Source organism: Cynocephalus volans, chromosome 4 (genome assembly GCF_027409185.1).
Source record: "Cynocephalus volans isolate mCynVol1 chromosome 4, mCynVol1.pri, whole genome shotgun sequence".
NCBI lineage: Eukaryota > Metazoa > Chordata > Mammalia > Dermoptera > Cynocephalidae > Cynocephalus > Cynocephalus volans.
The window spans coordinates 67,521,387-67,541,995 of record NC_084463.1 but is presented as its reverse complement, the minus strand read 5'-3'; the positions used below and the strand labels follow the sequence as shown (position 1 = coordinate 67,541,995).

General features: G+C 35.9%; 1 pseudogene; it reads right to left on the bottom strand.

Moving 5' to 3' along the window:
- Positions 1–20,609, bottom strand: part of LOC134375710 (rho GTPase-activating protein 20-like) — a 110,579-nt pseudogene that overhangs the window by 8,339 nt on the left and 81,631 nt on the right.

The following is a 20,609-nucleotide window of genomic DNA, read 5'->3' as shown; positions in this document are numbered from 1 at the left end:
AAGGGCATTTGCTGTTTGGATTTTTGTTTATCAAAAGCTTAAAAATAAAGTACATTCGCTCTTGGTCCAAGAGTTCATTCTAGGCCAATTTTCTCTGTTGCTTTCGGCCAAGCTTCCAGTCTCATCTTCCATCAGCAAACTTTAGTCAGAGAAAACTCAGTTCTTTGTCAATGCCAAGCACAGCCCGAGCCATAGTGGAAGTAATGACTGAACTGCTGCTATGTGTCACATGGGAAAATACTAATGGGGGACATGGGAAGGCTAATCAACTGAAACTGAGATTCTAAGATAATTTTAAGAACATCCTTATACTCACTCTGTTAACATATTCTTTTTAGAGTGGTTAACAAGAAGGATGGATTAATTCAAAGTTTTCCACTGTTCTATTGTATGTTGCAGTAGAAATATACCTGGATACTTGTGGTTCAGATATATTGTCACAAAACTTACCTTTTTGGGTAAAGCTATTGAATTTTCATAATTCCAAACTAATTTTAGCTGCTGCACCCACTTTAAAAGTCAGTTAGAAGAAGCAAAATTTGTTACTTTAAAATGGGGTGCTGACAATAGCTCTCTTTTTAAATCTCAATGGAAAACATACTTATGATCTGCCTTGAAGAAAAACATCATTAAATCTTAAACTTACACTTAAAAGATAATAACTCATAATATCTCAATGAACTCTCCCACAGCTGGAATAACAATTTACAAAATAGAGCCACCATCACAGCTGAGAAGGATGTGCGAGCTGGTTCTGAATTACAATCACCAACTCACAGAAACCACAGGCCAGACCATCAGCAGAACTCTCCAATTCATTTGAGATGAAATTCTGCCAGATTAAATATGAAATTTTCCTTAAAGGTCTGATAGATCAAAGCTATTGTTTCTCAAGCAATTTTTGTCCAATTATAGTTTGAGAAGTTAAATGTATACTATACCACTTTAAAACAGTCTTAAAAATGAGAAACAAAAGTTCAAAAACTTTTGGCAAAATTGATCTCCTTTCATGAAAGCACTTGGAAGAAATGTGACTAAAACACAGTTACATAATGATAAACCTTCAATTATTTGGAACCTATTTAACCAGACTCTTCAATCATTTGGATAATTTTTTGTCTATTGCTTATTTTTGGAAAAATAATATTTCTGCAATCTAAAACACAAATGAACTCTTCTAGAACTATGCTTCTTTGTAATAGCCTCCAGAATGTAGCACAAAATTTTAAGAAGTATGGTGTTGTGAAGAACAGCACAGTAGATTGAAAGAAACAATGATCAGGAAGGCTCTGGGATTTTCTGCCACTACTTTAGCAGAAATTTCAGTGAACATTCATCAGGTCTGTGAATTGAGAGACAGGGTGTTAAATACTGACTTCCTGATTTGGGGATAGAAGCTAAAGCTGTGCACTTGTGGAGCTACTAGTTCCTGAGGGTGAGCTCTCACTTCCCCATCTACTTTGATGTAGTAGAGATAGCAACCCTTCTGGGAGACTGGTTTTGTAGTGTTATTGTGGGCCCCATTGCTAGATGCCTTGCTTCCTGGCCTTCTAGTGATTTTGTAAGCATCTAATTCCTTTCATTAAATACCATTCTGGTTACAACAACAAAAAAAAAAAAAAAAAAAAAGAACAGCACAGTAAGGAAATTCTTCTAAAACATTGGTTTCATCTTCCTAAATTAAGGGCTGGGAGAGAACCTAATTATATGAACAAGAAAAACTCATATGCATATACTCGTATATCCTTGGCATATATATCTAGCTAAGCATGCCACAGATATCCTTATTGTATTTCAGGACTGAAGAGTCATCACAAACCCTGTACAAAACAGATTACATGACCCTAGCTAAAACTCTCCAGTTCTCTTGAGTGATAATATATTGCAAAAGTCCACAGCAGGGTTGGTTTAAGAGCAGACATGGCCCATTTACCCCCAAACACCTAAAATTCTGTAAGCAGCTGGCCACTCAGCTGGAGTAGGGGTATGCAAAAGTCTTCTTAACCATATTTTCCGTCATTTGGTTTTTATGTTTCAGGCCTTGGGATGCAGGCTGGGGGCCTTGTCTCTACCTGTGGCTCCAGTATACCCCAACCCTTTGGGAGATGGGGCCTCCTTCTGCAGGTCTGCAGAAGCTACTACTGGGGTCAAAAGCTCTGCTTAAAGCTGGTTTTGACTCTAGGTTTTTCAAAAATGTATGACATTTCCAAGAATGTGAGGGAAGAAAACATTTTAGAACTCTGTCAGCCATGGGTAGATGTGACTTAGTAACCATGGGTAAAGGGTAAGAACAATAGAGACTGTCAAATGTAGTAAAAGTGAAAGAAGGCCCAGATGTTGTAGCCGTTCTTACTCCACTTCCAAAGTAAAAGGCATTAGGGGACAAAGGAAGGAATATTTGTGGGCATGATGATTATGTAAATGAATGCAATTTTCAGTGGTCTCAATAGTTTTTTGTTTCAGTTGCAAGGCAAATTTTTGTTTATTCCATGGCAAGCTGTAACTGTTTTTGAAAACTTTGCCTTCATTAGGAAGGTAGTGAGATAGTGAGAAAATCATCATAAGCAGGATGTTTATTTTGGTAAACATGCTGTGTATGTTTTGATTATTTTAATTTTTAATTACAATTTTTTCTTTTTGCATGGGGAGGCAGAACTGAAGAAGAGATTGGTGTGAGGTAAAAAAAATTTTTTTTAAGTATATCTGACGTCATATCATCGGCAGTGGCCTTTAAAGTCCAATATTGACTTTTTGAAATGTTTTTAAACTTTTTTAGATTCTAAATCTACTTTGGTTCTTTCCACATAGGAATAATGTTCATAATGAAACAAAACAAAACATAAAATGTTTAACTTGCTCCAGAGCTACACCACGGGGTGGATAAAGGGAGAGCTTTTCCTACCTTTAAAACAGATGCTATCACAAAAATACATTCACAGTCTAGGTGTACTTCGATTCCAGAATTCAGTTTCTCTTTTAGCTCTCTGCAGGATTTCAGATTGGCTGATAGCCTGAAGATTCCTTTTGTTAGGGGTCCTTTTTGATTAAGAAAATAAAGCATATCCTATGGGGAAGCAAAGGAAACAAAACAAAAAAGCACTTCACACATACATGCAAGGGAACATGTACTTCGGCTGCTAGAGGCCAGATTAAAAGCACTGAAGGATCGGAGGTGGATGGACAGCTAGAAGGATTAAAGTCAACTTTTAGAGAGTAGAATGGTGGTTACCAGGGGCCGGGGATGATGGCGGGGGAGTTAGTGAGATGTTGGTCAAAAGATACAGAATTTCAGTTAGAAAAGAGAAATAAACTGAGGTGACCTATGGTATAACATGTTGATGACAGTTAATAACAATGTACTGAATTCTTGAAAATTGCTAGGAGAGTACATTTTAAGTGTTTACTCACTTTCCTTTCTTTCTATTTGTATGTCTTCTACTTGCAGTGTAGGAAGAGAATGGGTTTTGGAGAGAAGCAATCCGTGGCATTTAAAATCTAGTTATGCCACTTATTTACTGTGTAACCCTGGGTAAAGTTCAGAGGCTTTTTTTTTTAATTAGTAAAGAAGGAATGATGACAACAATAACTACCCCCTATATTTGCTGTGACAGATAAGCTGTGAAGGGGCTAGACTAGTGTCTGGCATTTATAGATGCACAATATGGCATAAAATGCCATACATCTAGTATAGTGCTTGCAGGATACTGCATACTCAATAAAAATGTTGGTTAACAGTGATTATTTAATATATCAACACAAACTCTGTGGCTTTCAACTGACCCATTCTATACACAAGATGACTAAATGCCAGAGAATGTATCTTTATTCTTAAACACTTGAAATACAAATAAAGCAGTTTTAAAAACTTTAAAAAATATAAGATTAAGTACTCTGTTGCTGAAGTGGTTAAAAAAAAAAAGACTTTCAGAACAATATGGAGTTTAAGAAGGATTTGTGAGAGATAGAATATGGATTGTCTATCTACAGAGCAAATTCTAATTTACCTGAGCAGGCTTATATGGCTCTTTCTTGAAACCAGTAGTCTAGATTATCTCTTATGTCTTCCTTATGATTCTGCAATAGCTAAGTCAGATTTTAATTCTTTTAAGTAATGATAATAGAGACTCTTAGCTAAAGCCAGGGATGTCTATAATCTTTCCATCTGGGGACAGGTTTACTTTCCAGATTTCCCCATTCCTAAAATTCCTTTCCCATTAGTTTACAGGCCAAAATGAGACTTACTAAGACAGGTTTGGGCAGATTATCATTCTCACAAATATTTGGCAGAGAAACTCCAAACAGCTGTCCTGGCACAGGAGATGTTGGAGATATGGGCAAGTTGTGCTGGTGAGTGCTAGAACCTCGCCAAAAAGCCCAGTTTAAGATAGATCTTCTCCTTTTAAATGTCTTCTGATTTGAATCTAAGGCAGAATTGAGAGTATTAGAAAAACTAGTTTTGTTTACTTAACTTTATTTCTATAATTTCCATTTCACTATATGTTCGTTACTATGGCTCAGAAAAAAAATGCTTACAGATGTCCTTTGTTATTGACAATTCAACCTATGAAATTTCACTATAATATTCTGTAAATTAAGGAAAAATCAACTAAGGAAGAATCAAATGTTTGGTTCTTTGTCTATCCATTTTTGAGACACCACTGGTATGTTTACTCGAGTTTTGGCACTAAATTTCAAAGGTGAAAGAATGGCTTCCTATTGAACTATTACAACTTAAATCAAAAAGTGTTTTTCATACTAACATATACATTTTCCCATTTTAAAGATGAGACGGGGCATCCAGAAATTTGAAGACTGAATTATACTACAATTAAATCATGAGAAAAAGCAAGCAAGGAGGAGGGAAAGGGGAAGATGGAGGAGAAAGAGGAAGAAGAGTAGGAAGAAGAGAAGAGTTGTTGTCTCTATTAAGATGTTCTATGGAAAAAAAGAACGCTTTATTGCCTGATGTCCCACTCTACTACTGACAACAGATACAGGAAGCCAATGTCCTTTGTTTTTTCCCTTTCTTTGCAACTGAAAAGACTTTCGTGTATCTTTTCAGTTCCTGACTTTAAGACATATGCATAAGGCAGGATGGATGGGTGCAAACATGACTGAGACTTGCCCTTGCCATGGTGACATTTATAATCTAACAGGGAACAAGACTGGTGGTGGGGTGGGAGAGAGGAAAAGCAAGTATATTGATAAATAAAACATCATAAGGGTGGAACAACGGACCAAAGGTATTCAGAAGAAATTAAAGCACATTGATCCAGTAAGAGGGAGAGGAGTGATCCTGGAGGCATTTGCATTTGATTTGGATGTTTTTTTGGCAGTTCGCAGGTATTGGGATCCGAACCCTTGACCTTGGTGTTTATAACACCGTGTTCTAATGAACTGAGCCAACTGGCCAGCCTGATTTGGATTCTGAATGAATAAGACTTCAACAGACAGCATCCAGCGTAATGCCTTGTACCTAATAAGTACTCAATTGTTATTGAACAATGATGGAAACGGAGAAGAAATTTAAGTGGAAAAAAACAACATATACAAAGTAGGCAGAAGTAAAAAGGGTCAATAGTGAGTTATGATTTTGATACCACAGTGCTGAAATTTTTGTCATCTGTGTCTAATTTTAACATTAAACTTAGTTTGCAAATGATCTGATACATAAAAAGGTTCCATTTTTAAAAGTTCCACTTCTAAAAGCGGCTGGTTCCTTCTCCCCCCTCCTTTCCCCCAACACACACACACACACACACACACAACAACAACAACTATAAAGTCTACACAAGTGAATGAAAATAAACCTACCTGTAGTCACTAAAGAGTGATCAAAAGAAGGTAGATACTGAAAGTAAAGGTTTGACCCTTCAAAGAAGGGAAAGTCATGGCACTGAATGTTTCCCATTCTTATAGCTTTTATCATTAAGACAGGCCCCAGGGTGGCGGGGTAACTAAAATTTGGAGAGAAACTGGAACTCTTACTGGCTTGGAGAAACAGAGAACAAAGATAAAGGTACCCACAGCATCTGGAAAGTGAGAGGGAATCATAGAAAGGACAAAACCTGACAGAGGAAGCCCCAAATATTGTACATTCAGTTCTGCCCAGATTGATGGCTAACCCCTAAAGCATGCATTCCTGGGGCAGATTCAAAACATCTTGCAATTAAGGCTAACAGAACCAAGATATGAGAGGCCACAATAACCAGATAGCACTCACTCACGGTTTGACTCCATTCTCTCTAAGCATCATCAAATACTAACTTTAAAGAAGTCTTTTATCTAGTTTGGATATAATGTACCTTAGCATTTTATTTTCTCAGAATAACCTACTTAAACCAAATATTAAAAAAGCCAAGTTGTGAGAGGAAAGCAAATAAGCAACATTTTACCAGATGGCCTTACGACCATCATCCACACTTCACTCCCTTCGGATACAGTAAGCACGTCGTCAATGTACACACACGGTCAGGTGTGCAAAGCTCTTTGGCTTTGGAGTCAGGAGCCGAGTTAGACTCTGGTTTCAGACACTTATTTAGGCAAGTTACTTAACTTCTTTCCTTAACTTTAAAATGCAAAGGATAACCTATCCCTCAAAAGCTTACTGAAAGGATCATGCAAGATAATGTACGGAAAGTATTACTTTGCCCAGGGCATGGGTCAAAGGAATCTTGATTAAAGCTGCCAAGAGACCAATCTACTCCTCAAAAACAAGACCTCCTCTCTGTACTTACTCTCCATTTGGTTTAACAGCCTTCTGGAGGTATGTAAACGTGAAAGAATACCACTACTCTATTAAGAATTTTCTTCCTGCTTTGACATTCCCAACCTACACCATTTTAGAAAGCAGAAAAAGACATGAAACCCTTTCTGAAATCCAGAAAGGGGTTCCTGTATGTCTAGCAATGTCAATCTGGGCAAATGTTTGTTTAGTATGTGCCATAATATATATGCTGAGTAGCTGTACTCAGTCTGGTTTGCTCACATTTAACCTGGTTTTTTTTATTTCTATAACTATGAGATTTACTTGATTTTTTAGCTTTCACATTTCTTAAGAATGCTCTATCACAAGTTATAAACTCAGTTATTCTATGAATGTAGACAGAGGTTTAAGTGCAAATTGAGTTCTTTACTTTATCATAAATACTTTCAGCTGTAGCCATGCTTTTAATGTTCAGCATTGAATCTGAGAGTCCAGGTTCCCTCTGGGACTGGGAGAAAAAAATTCATTAAAATTTACTTTGGTGCAGAGCCTTTAATGTATAGACCTTATTTTCTAAATGTCAAAAGCTGATGAACAAACATGCTAGTACAATTTAAAAAAAAAGATTATGTAAATGTAAAGCAAACTAATTTCATGTAAATCTAGCTTTCCTAAATAACCCTGGCAAGATTCAGGCTAGTGTTTTTGCATGCTTAAATTAGAAAACTGAATATTAAAAATTAAGATCCTTAAAACTTTGTGCATATAGAACATAACCACAACAGTAAAAGCTTTAATTAGAAATTCTATTCTGGCCACATACCTACAGAAATTAAGAATACCTTTATTTTTGTTTTTTTCCAGAGTGGGAAATACATATGAGAGAACACTGGAATGACAGGGCAAACAGGTAAAAGAAACATGTCCCATATTTTACTATCCACTATAAAAGTTCAGATTAATTCCAGTTTAGTCCTGGGTCTGAAGCAGATATGGAAGGTAATAAGCCTGCTGTGGGCTCACAGAAATGGAGTTCCATTTACAATAGAACCCCAAGGGTTGCTTCAGACCACACTCAGAAAGATCCCGCTAATTAACTCTTCCACCTCATTCAAGTTTTTCCAGTAGGTGTGACTAAGCCATTCAATCTTTCATTTAACTTCTGCTCTGTTCTATACACTGAACTAAGTCCTGGGATGAGTTCCCAGGCCTTAGACAAGCTCATAATCTAAAGAGACATGTAGATATGTAAACAAATAATCACAATGTAATTTTTTATGTTACACTAGAGATATGTATACAGTGCTCTGGAGACACAGAGAAAGGGGTAGCTAAAGATTCAAAGAAACAAAGATTTCCTAGAAGTGACATTTGAGTTGGGTCTTGAGGTCAGATCTTTGAATGTCTCTATATTCTGCACCCCCAATTAACACTAGAGCTATCTCACTGTGGACCAACCACCCCAAGGATGAGTTGTAGTGACTCAAGTCTCAGAGGTGGAGTTCTGAGAGATCTATTGCTCTTCTGTTTCCAGTGTAAGACTATTTAGTGGGAGGTCTCCACAATGAAGCAGAAATTTGAAAAACAGATTGAAGATAACTGTGCTCACCTAAAGCTATGCTGGTTAACAGGGATATTTTCTTTGAGCTAACTAGAGAAAACCTCTCTCAGAAATGGATGTGTGAAGCTCTGTCTAATTGTGGCTTATTTTATTCAGGTGGTTTAAAAACATATTAATTGTTCTCAGCCAATATTTTAATAGAAACTATCTTCCTCTTTTATCTCCTTGCTAACTTTAGAAACAACATATAAATTTCCACATAAGATCATGCAAAATATCTACTTCCTGAGGCTAAGCAATTTAAGATTTTAAGAGTTCTGTGGATTTTAAATATACAGGCCACAAACAGTGTGATAAACTCTGAGTATAACAAGTGGCACTTGGTAAATAAGGCCAAATTCTATATGTATATAATATGTGCTGAAAAAGTATTAGCTCATTTTTCCCTGTTAGAAGTCAGGTTAATTGTTGGTATGTATGTGAAGAAAGGCAGGGAAAGAGAGTGAAGAGAGTCCTGTTCTTAAACTCATTTCCTCCTATGAGGTCTCCTTGTTAATTCTGATTTATGTTAGGGATGAGTTGGGGGCACAGAAGGTGAGAAAGAAGGAAACAGAAATATGGACTTTAAAGTACATAAAATTTTGATAATCATAGGGTCATATATTCTACATCACAATGAGGCTATGGAAGTACTGAAAACAATTTCCAGAGTGGCATGTTGCCTTCAAATTTAAAAAAAATCAAGAGTATTAATAAAAGCTGTGAGGATGTTAACAGTAAGACAAACAATAACTATGTAAAACTGTCTCTATTTCATGAAGTGAGTTAGTACTAACATGTCCACATAATAGGGCAGTTGGGTCTAGTGATGAGTGGAGATCTAAGGACAGAAGATCTATGTTGAGATTTCAGTTCTACTGCTATATGCTTTGTGATGCTGGACACAGTCTGAGTCCGCTCATTTGTAAAATGGGTAATAATGGAAACTTACATGGTTGTTTTGAGGCTTAAAAGAAAGTATTCTATAAACTGTGAAGTTTTACATAGAAATTACTTGAGAACATTATGAAAAGTGTCATCATCCAGGGACCAAAAATTCCATTTGTAGAATTTCTAGGCTCTCTACAGTTCTTTAGTCTTTCTAAATGCCTTTTGGCTTTTTTACTTCTCATTAAAACACTGCAAAGATGTAACAGGCAAAGAAACGGACACCAGTCAAAAGAGATGGTTCTGTTACTTAGGGGAAACTCTGTTATAAAGTCTGGTAGAATACTGAGACTTTAGCTGAAATGTTTTTGATTAAATGTGCATTCTAATAATCTAAATTAGAGGGCAGCAAACTACGATCCCTGGGCCAAATCTGGCCTGCCACCTCTCTTTGGATAGTCTGTGAGCTAAGAATAGTTTTTCCATTTTTAAAAGGTTGAAAAATTCAAAAGAAGAATAATATTTGGTGACACATAAAAAATGTTATGAAATTCAAATTTTACTGTCTGTCACAGTTTTGCTGGGACACTACCACACTCATTCATTTATGTATTGTCTATGACTGTTTTCACTTCACACTCTATGGCAGAGTTGAGTAGCTGTGACCAAGACAATATGTTGTGCTCTCATTGCTTTGCACTGTTGCTCAGGGCACTACAAATTTCAGTGACTCCACTATATCTTGACAATGTTTCAAGTGCCAGGTGTGTCATGATACTGCAAATCTAACTTTATTTTTTATTATTCATCATGTCAAAACAAGAAAAGTAGACTTCCAGTGCTGAGTTTTTAGGGCACTGTGAAGTGTGTATGACATTGTTATTGAATCAATAGCCAAAGTATGTTGTTACTGTGCAACGACATAACAGCCATGGTGAAAAACTATATGTCAACTTTACCAGACTAAGCACTTGTCAATATAGGTTGACATTACCAGACTAAACAGTAACAATCACAGTATCCCCAATGTAAAGAAAGCAATGATCAGAAAAATTAGAATATTTAAAATAAAATATCTCATCACCGCAGATTTTCTTCACAAAGACAAAAAATGAAAACAGACTGCAACAAAAGTAAATTTGAGTGGCTCATTTGTTAGCCAAGAAAGGACAGCCATTTACTAATGGTGAGTTGATGAAATCCTGTGTGCTTGTAGTAGATGAAGAAATGAGCCCAGAGAAACTAGACTTAAGATTATTAGCCTTTTAGCGAGAATAGCTGATCAAATAGTTGAGGACCTCAGGAATAATATCCACAGTAAACTAAAAGAAGGCAGGTGACTCTCTTTGGTTCTTAATGAGTTGACAGATGTTACCAATACTGCTCAGTTGCCTATTCAAGAAGTTGATGCCAAGTTTGAAGTGACTGAAGAATTAGCCTTAAACAGACTGCATAGAACAACTATGGGTGAGAATATTTTGAAAGAATTTGAGAAAATAATTCAGCACCACCTGAAGTGGAACCTGCTAAAATGTGTTATGTCTGATGATGTAGCAAATGTATGGAGTGAAAAACGGTGTGATTCGACAAATTTACAAAGGTTGTAAAATTTTAAAATGTTTAATACCTATGGTTTATTCAGTGTATTGATCAGTGGTACTGCAGGGAAAATATTTCAATCTATAAAGTGTTCCTGGATTAGTAGTGTCAGCAGTGAACTTCATTTACTCTCATGGACTTAACCATTGTCAGTTTTGTGAATCGTCAGAAATAGAAGCCAAATATTAGCCTTTCTTGTACTATCACAGAGCAGTTCAATGGCTCAGCAGTGGTAAAGTTTTATAATGATGTTTTGAATTCTGGGCTGAGATTAAACTTTTTATGAATGAGAAGAACTGCTTTCAATCACTATTACTGGACATTGAATGGCTTTATAAGTTAACTTTTCCTGTAGATTTGATGTTTCTTAATGAATCCCACCTAAAATTACAAGGCAAAACAGTGCTTATACATAAAACTTTTAATGCAGTAAAGTCATTCAACAATATTTAATCACAAGTAATGTCAAGCTGCTTTATACACTTCTGGTGCTGTCAAAACAAGAAGCCAGATCTCTAGTCCCACACAAGTCTGCAGCACATATATTTTCCAAGTTCAAACGATAACTCTAGTAGTGTTTTACCAATCTCCACGCAAGAACAAAAGAAAATATCATAACTCAAAATCTATTTATTCGATTGAGGAGCTTCCACTTAATCTGCAATTGGAAGTGATTATCTTCCATGAAATGAAGAAGAATCTAACACAAGTCTACAAATGCCATCTAAGAGAGAAATGTGCTCAATTAGGATTGTATGCTCGTAGAATGATATCGATATTTGGCAGTACCTATCTGTGTGAAGAAAACATTTTCAAAGATGAAATATAAAAATCTCATTACAGATCAGAACATTTGCAATCGATTTTGATGATTAAGTCACGAACTTTAAATCCCAATTAAGTCAAATTTTATCCCCCTCCATATAATTCAACTCTTATTAGTAGATCTCTATTATGTATAATTATATTCAATTATTATATTTTGAATTCCATCAGTAAAAAAAACATGGAAACTTTCCTTCTTTTGTTACATAAGCACCTACCTGCAAATTTCACTATCCAGCCCCTTACAGAAAAACTTTGCTGACCCCTGATCTAAATCAGCGGTTTCTGAAACAGTTGTTCATCAAAATCTTCTGTATTAAAAAAAAAAAAAACCCACATAAGTGGTTCACCTGCAATTTTTAGTTGCACAGGTGATTCTGATATCCAGCTTGGCTTTGGCACCATTGGGCTATAGTTACTCCATCCCTGATCCCATTTGCCACGAATCATCTACCACTGGAACTACCATTATCCTAACTTTCAATAGAAAGAAACTAAGCGGAGGATGCCTACAATTTATCTTAGAAAGCAAGTCACTGGCAAAACTGAGTAAGACCCTTAGGATTCCTACTCTCTGATTATCAGTCAAATTAATTAAAATTGACAACAGACCCAGAGAAATAGTTCTGAAAACATGGGTAAAAAAGGTAGACTGGGAGAATATTATTCTCCTTAGCATAGCTATAAAGATTCTCTTTGTATCTTTAATGAGATAACAAATCTAAAAATTAATTTGATTATCCATTAAACAAATATTCATTGAGTAAATATTCATTTACATATGCCAGGCACTGTGGCAGGTTCTGGCAGTACAGAAGTGAACAAAACAAACCAAAATCCCTGCTTTCATGAAGCTCACGTTTTACTGGATGGTAAACCATGATACCTCTCTCTATAGCACCCCCTCAGAACAGCCCAAGGAAGTGAGCAAACAGCTTTATAGTCCAAAAGTTCAATTTACCGTTATAGGAGAGGAGAAGATGACAGGTATGAATTCACGGTAAGTTTGTACACCGGTGTTGGCAAGATGAGGGAGCCCCTGATGACCGATCTATTAATTTACTGTTGACTTCAGTAAAATAGAGTTGGAGGCCAGGTCACCATCCACAGAAAGTGACAGGATTGGGTGTGTATATGTGTGTGGAGGCGATTCAGTCAGAACTGTTGACTCAAGGAGTTGGAAAATGCCTTAGAGAAAAAGTTAAGTCTCTCTAGCCAGTATAGACTGCCCATTTGAGGGGGGTCATTAGTGACATAAAATTGCCCTGCTGCTGTATTATTTGCTCTAGCAGTGTTTCTTTAGAGTTCATCTAAAGAAGGACTTTTACTAGGTACATAGGAAAGTAGGAGAGAGGGTCAAAGAAGCTGAGGTTATCTGCAAGAGAGATAATCATGATAATCATGGAATTCAAGTTGGATAAGGAAAGAAGTAAAAATAGGAGTTGACTAAAAGATGGAGAAAGTGATACAGTGTTGTAGGTTATAAGTAGACAGAAGGAATCTGGGCTTCCAGAGAGGAAAAACTGTTTTGTTTTTCCATGTTTCCATGCACAAAGACTAGATGTGTTATTGTAAATGAGGAACTGACAAATCATTTGGGAAGGTCGAGATAGTAAATATTGTAGCTTTTGTGTGCCACAGCTTCTGTCCTAGTTATTCAACTCTTTAACAATAGCAAGAAAGCAGAGAAGAAAAAAAGGAACAAAGCCTGGCTGAAGAGGAAGAGAGGGTAGTTACAACTCTTTTTGCCCAATAAGATGTCAAAATTTGGAATCAATGGAGTGAATAGGAAGATAAGTTTTATGCTAGTATTGCAATTATTTTTTAAAAATCTATACATGTTTTAATATGAAAATTATAAATTAAACAGTTTTAAATGAATTGAAAGATGTTTTGTTTAAAAGGGATCTTGGTGTGTAAAATTCTTCACAATGAGTGCTTATTTGTCTGTTTTCTCTAAGTTTAGATTGCTACATACACATTTTTCTTAAAGTAGGGTCATTCTACAATGAGGTTAAAAACAGTATGAGCTACTTTTTCATTAATGCTACATCAATTGGATCACACACAGATGAAGTACTTCAAAATTTCATCTGGCATTCAGACGATGCCTAAAATCTGTCATGTGGCAGGTAGGTGGCTTCAGTGATCTCTCAAGGTCCATGCTATGCCTTTAAATTTATTACTCCTTGGGCCTGAGTTTGCTCATTTGCAAAGGCAATTCCACTGTTCACTGGACCCCCTGGTTGGTTCAAATTGATAAGGGCAACTGTAGAAATTTAGCATCCATTTTCTACTATCCCACTCATAGTTTCTGGTATCCATTTTCCATTTCTCATACACTCTTGATTTCAGACTGAGAGCTTAAAACTCAAACTTGGCTTAGGGTAAATTATGTTGGACACCATTTTTATCATTCTAGAGTCTTTATAATGCAGAGGTAAGAGACAGCTCTGTTCACAGGAAATTAATACTCAAATGGTAGGCTAAGGAGAGACTTTTGTAGAAATCATCCTAGTCTTCACATAGTTATCAGTCCCAGGATCCAGGCAGGGCATCAGAGTCTTTTGACATCCATCACTGACGGCCTCCTTTTTATACTGTGACCAGTTAGGGGGAACACACAGTGGAGTGTATTACAGTACAAAGAAGGTATTGAAGCACCTGCAGCATTGCCTAGTGCCTTTGACTCTGCAGTGGCCATAAGGTTAAAGGGGAAAGAATGGCAAAGAAAGAAGGGATAGACTGTATTGCTCTTAGTTGCTGGTTACATCACTCATGCCTATTGCTGATTTATAAAATGATCTTCTTCTAAAACTCCATCTTTCCTTTCAAAACTCCTAGCTAATTCAAAAGAAAAATCACCCCATCTGGCTGGAAGTTTAGGTCTTTTCATTTGTACAAAATGTGTGTCCAGGAATGAAAACTTTTGCTGAAAGAAGGCTCTATGAAGGACGAGAAGCGACTCACCACTCAGTTGCTGGGCCATAGCCAGACGGCTGCGCTTCAGGATGAACTGGCACCGCATCTCTTTGGGCAGCTGTTCCATAAGGAAGGGCTCCTGGAAGTTGAGAGGTGTGGTGGAGTCCTTTGATCCCTGTGTCAGGAGTGCAGTGTCTCGAAGATGGCTCATTTTAATTCCATAAGGATATTCATGCCCTACACAGAGAAAAATCTAAATGTAGACTTCAGACAGGCTGATACTGTGAGCATGTGTGCTACAAGCTGGAATGTACTGCAATTTACCCCTGGTACTTTTGGTATAAAGAATCCTTTTGTTGACTGAATGATCACCATGTGCACTCTCATAGTTGGAGACCACTGCATAATGGAGGTGGTCCTACCAAAATAGTTTTAAGGACGAGAAGAAAGGAAGGAAGAAAAAAAGTCTTTTCAAAATATCTAGTGTGGAGTGAATGTACAGGTCAGTTTGTGAGTTGCATAATGTTGGTTTCTCCTATTTGCATATAAGAATATTTAGAGGTATTCTAGTTTCTCCTTTGACACTAACCGGATCTATAAACCTTCGGCAAATCCCCGTCCTCTCTCAGCCTCAAATGCATGATTTAAAATACTTACCCTACCCCTATCACACGAGTATTGTAAAGATCAAATAAGTAAACATTGGTGGTTAATATTATTTAAATAATAGGAACAATGATCTATATATGTCAAGAATTACTATTGTTACTATTATTTAACACAAGATGTCTGACTGAAAAACGTTTAATTAGTTTTTATTAGTTATATGAGTAGAGCTTCTCAAGAGCATTGAGACTGGTTTGACTTATGCTTCCCTCCCACTGCTGCCCTCTGAGGCTGGTGTTCATAGGCAATAATCAGAAGGAAGACTGCAGGGGATTAGAAACACAGAAACAGATGCAAAAAGGAATTTACAAACTAGAAAAGCTAAACCCTGCACATCTGATCACAACATAACTTTTGCTATTTAATACTCTAAGTAATTGCAGCCTCTTAGTGTAAAGCTCAAACACTACTGGGTTGCTGATTTTTTAAGCACAGGAGTAAGTTCGCTTCTATTGCTGACTTATCACTAAATGTAACTCAGTAAATGCTTACTGTTCCTTTCTACCTGGCACAGGCACATAATGTCAATATTCGATTAATATCAAGTGATACAGCAACTTCTAAGAATTAAGCAAAAAAAAAAAAAAAAAAGAAGGCTTCTATAACAGCAATAAAACAATCAATTTATCTAAATAGCCAGCAGCTCATCTACAATTGAGGTTTGCAAGGCACATTAAAATATACAATTATTTTTATTTTTATTTTTTGGTATATCGCCAATACAGGGATTTGAACCCTTGGCCTTGGTGTTATAACACTGCACTCTAACCCACTGAGCTAACCAGCCAGCCCCAAATATACAAATAAGAACTGCTATTCAATCGTGGGACAATCATATGTCATGTTCCATGGTTTTTTAGTAAGAGCTAGTAATGAAGCTTGGAGATGTTTCCAGCTTGAAAGTTACCATCCACCTAGTTTTAATTAAATTAATGTATTTTATTAAAACATATTTTAAGTATTTTTTTTAAACTTGACAACTTTAATTGTTGTCCATTGACTTTACAAAAATGGCAACATTAAGTGAGAACTAAAAAAGAGAAAGAAAGGAACTACAATCACAATAATACATTGAACTTCCAGAAGTAGAAAACAGAACTGTGATTACTAGAGGTAGGAAGGGGTAGGGGTATTAGGGAGAAATTGGTTAATGGACACAAAGAATTATGTTTTGAAATGATAAATACACTAATTATCCTGATTGGATCACCATATATTGTCCACAAATACTGATAGTCCACTCTGTACCCCACAAATATGTATAATCAACTATTTCAGTAAACATAAAATTTTAAGATAGAGGGGGGGAAAAAACCCTGAAATAAGTCAATTTTGTCCTCAGTTTATGCATGATCACTTTCTACATTCTAAGCATACACATTTTGTAGAAAAGTTTGGTTTTAGATTACTTAGATCACTTGAAGCACTGATTACACAGTAGTGACCTCACAGATAAATGAAAGGACTGCACGAGATGATGCATGTGAAGTGCTTTTCACAATGTGTAGCAGGTAGTAAGCATTTTTCAATTGTTAACAGAAATCATCATCATCAACATCATTGTGTTCATCATCTCAAAATCTGCTACAGATATTGTCCCTCATTTTAATTGCTCTGTTTCTGTTCACCACTCTGAATAAAATTACTGATCAAAAAACATTTTTAAGTAAAATGATTTAAATAAGGTGAGGTGTAACCTATATACCAATACTCCTCAAATCAAATGCTGGGTAATTGAGCTACAGAAATAGCAAAGTAAGTTAGTGAAGTGGTAGTAGGTTAGCCAGTGAAGATTTATATGTTTAAATGGATTAATCCATTTTCTTTGATGCCTAGAAAATTCCTGGCACAGGGCAGGTATTTCACACTCACTGATGGTTTAAGATGCATGACTGGATTATAGACTGGTGTTCCAGAGAGGCAAAATAGTAGATAGGAAAGGGAACAGAAAATCCCAAGAACTGAACATAAAAATAAGTGTATGAAGAAAAGGAAATACATATTGCTGTGTTACAGAAAAAAAGTAAAGGTTTGGCAAGCTAGCTCTGTTTATAAAGTGAAAAAAAAATTCACATTTTTCTTCCCAACTATAAAATTAGCTGCTTGAGCAAAGAGATTTTGTCTAACACACAGAAATGTTTGGTAGATATTTATTCTTCATATGAGATTTAACATTTAATAGTATTTAAAGTTCGGACCATACGACTAATTCTCTCAGCCACTTAGTATTCACTGAATTTTAATTATAGTTCTCTTAGATTTTCACAGAAACTTACCAATGAGTGGGTATGGTGCCGCTTCTTTGCCAGAATTGACCCATAACTGGTAATCTCTCTCTGAGCCCTTGGAGATAAAAGAGTTAAAAGTCATAACAAATCTTCAACATTTGGTACTTCAATGAGGACTTGTTTTTTTTTTTTTTTTTGCATTTTTATGTTTCGTCAAAGGAAAAACCTGGGGACAATGTAAATGCTATATAGGTTCACGGGAGTGATTATGATTTTTTAAGAAAACCCCATCTCTCTCCCCCCAATCCCCAGTGATGGCTAGGGATCCACAAACTTCAATGGAATCAGGCCCTTGATATAAAGGGAGCCCACGGAGTGTGAAATCTTGACTAAATCTTTTTACAAAGGAAGAACAAACTTCCTGGTTCTAAAAGGCTAATCTCTTCTTTAGAGTCCTGACTTCTGCTATGTCTCTGGACTTCTCAGAGAATATCAGACTTAACCTTCAACATGTCCCTGGCAAAGACAACCTTGTTATCCAGAAAGGCACAAACATTTCTTTATGTATGATTAAGAAGTAAAATATCAAAGGCTGATTTTAGTTCAGCTGCTTCTGAGCAGGAGAAGAATGACCAAGAGGCTTTGAGCAGATAGGCAGTTGGCATAGTCTACATTGGCTTTAGTTTGGGCAAGTCCAGTCCTGGGCACAGAAAGAATGAGAATTCAATCTAGAGAATAGGCCCAGTCATGGAAAACAATAAAACAAAATTTTTCACTAGTATAATTATAACCCAGGAAGGGTTATATTCCTCTAGGAGGAATAAGGTAAATATATTTTAAAAGAAGCCAGAAGAGATATAGTCAAGTCTGTTGGCAGTATTTCATATTCTTGACTTTAACTTCTGATTAGCAATCACGGTCCCGCCCTTATAACGGAGGGTCTTGGCTATGGAGAATACCCTACAGACTGCCCCCTCTACCATACACACATAGTTTGTTACTTCATCACTAGTGAAAAAATTATATTTCAAATGGAATGAGCAACCTAATAAAAATCCTTTCTTTTTATATAGTGTCTAAAAACACTGTGATCATCTCTTAGACCAGGTATACTCAAATAGCCTCAATTCCTAATTAAATTAATAGAATTATTTTTGGGTCTGAGGAGATTGATCACTTTATCCAAAAGAAAAATACAGATAAGGAAATGAATCCTGTCATTAATTAATCTCCCTTCCTACCCCTAAATCTATTCACTTTCTTCCAAAACATATTCACACAGGTTAGAAATCAATGCAGAGATGCCTGCTTTACTCACTGCATATAAATTTAATTACATTTAAAATACATTGCTAAATTTAATAAGTCAGATTTTTTAATCCCAAATTTTTAAAGAGCTCAGGGGTCTTTAAAGGCTTACTATAGCACTGTGTACTAGCAAGTTGAAATACATGGCATGTCTTAAACATGTGTCATGTCACATCAGTGTGTTTTAAAATTTATGGGGAATCTCACACAAGGAATAGTGTTGTTCAAGTGCTTTCCTTAGTTTCCACCCTTATGAAAATCACTCTCTTTAATAAAAGTACTCATTAGGTGGTGTTTATATAACTGATAGGGAGGCAATGAGGAGAGCCTTCCAATTCTCTTTCCCCAACTCATTCTCAAACATTTCAATATTTTCCTCTAAAACAATTTCAAATGGTAACCTCTGTCCCAGAAAACAGGAGCAGAAGCTAAAAGCAAAATGAAAAATGTGGAGTATACACTAAAGCCCTTCAAATCCATGATCTAATTAAAAGCTTGTCTTTTTATTTACTAGTTCATTAGAAGTACCAGGCATCTGATCCTCAGGACCTGCAGCCAGGCAATATGGCTTCTAGCCATGTGTTCTTTATGTAAAAATTCTACTACAGAGCAAATCCTTCAGAATTCATCATCCTAAGACTAATTGTGTCTTGGGATAATAACAGGATGATTAGGTAGGGAGAACTGTCAAATACTGACAAGTAGAAAGGAGGGAAAGAGTTGAAACTGTATTATTAAGAATCTTACACCAAAAAAAATTTTTTGTAGATGTATATAGCATATACAATAAAAATACATATCATCCTAAAATTACAGTCCAATCTTATGCTTTTTGGTTCATACAAGTTTTAAAATAAGAGTGGAAGATAGCACCCGTATTTTAAACTAACATTAAATATTTACTGTCCTTATTTTCTATGCTTTGGGGATAAAATATGATTTGGGTATATCTAATAACCAGCTGTCTTATGATGGAAGGGATAATATTGACATGAATCTAAAGTATCAAGGTTTGTTTTCAACTAAGAATATCTAGCAGAGTAACTTACAGTTATCCTTAGCATTGTTAATGACATGTTGATAACTTCATCCGCTGTATCTGAATTCATTACTGTTATAGTTTTAGACTGTAGAAAAAAAAGAAATAAGAAATACAGCTATAAATAAAGAATTTTAAAACAGGTGAACAAATAACAATTGTCAAATGATTATCCAAAGGCAAATCCTGATTTCCTTTAGGTAGTTGTAAATAAAATTTCAAACCCGATTTCAAGTGTGGACAGAGTAAAGCACATGACTTAAGTAGAATATAAACCTTTGACTATAATTTACTTTCATTTCCTTATATATGATGCCCTTTAATAAAACATTTATTTCTCTCAAAATAAAGGATGTGTGGCTCACAAAATATAAGAGTTTAAGGAAGTAAGGAGAAGACCAAATATATTTCATAGAGAGTATAATAAAAAAAAATTCAGTGAGGCTGGTGTTCTGCCTCATTTCCATAGTTGTATTTCCATAGCGCAATGGGTAATAAAAAAGGGAGAGAGCTGAATCTCTTTCTATCTCTTCCTTAGTACTGTTTTCACAATATAGGATTTTATTTCTTTGCATGGTACAAAGTCAGTTTAGGTCAAATCAGAATAAGAATTGGTTATGAAAGACATTTAAAGCTTAGAATTTTAAAACACAGCTATTTATTGAGCACTTTCTATGTGTTAGGCATTGTGGCTACTAGGATTCTTATTGTGAAAATCTTCAGAGAATTTAAAACTGATGAGTCTAGGGAAAAAATGAAAATTTTAGAAAGCTCAATTCTATTACCAACTCTGCCATTCAATAGGGTATCTGTAACAGCTCCGTGCTA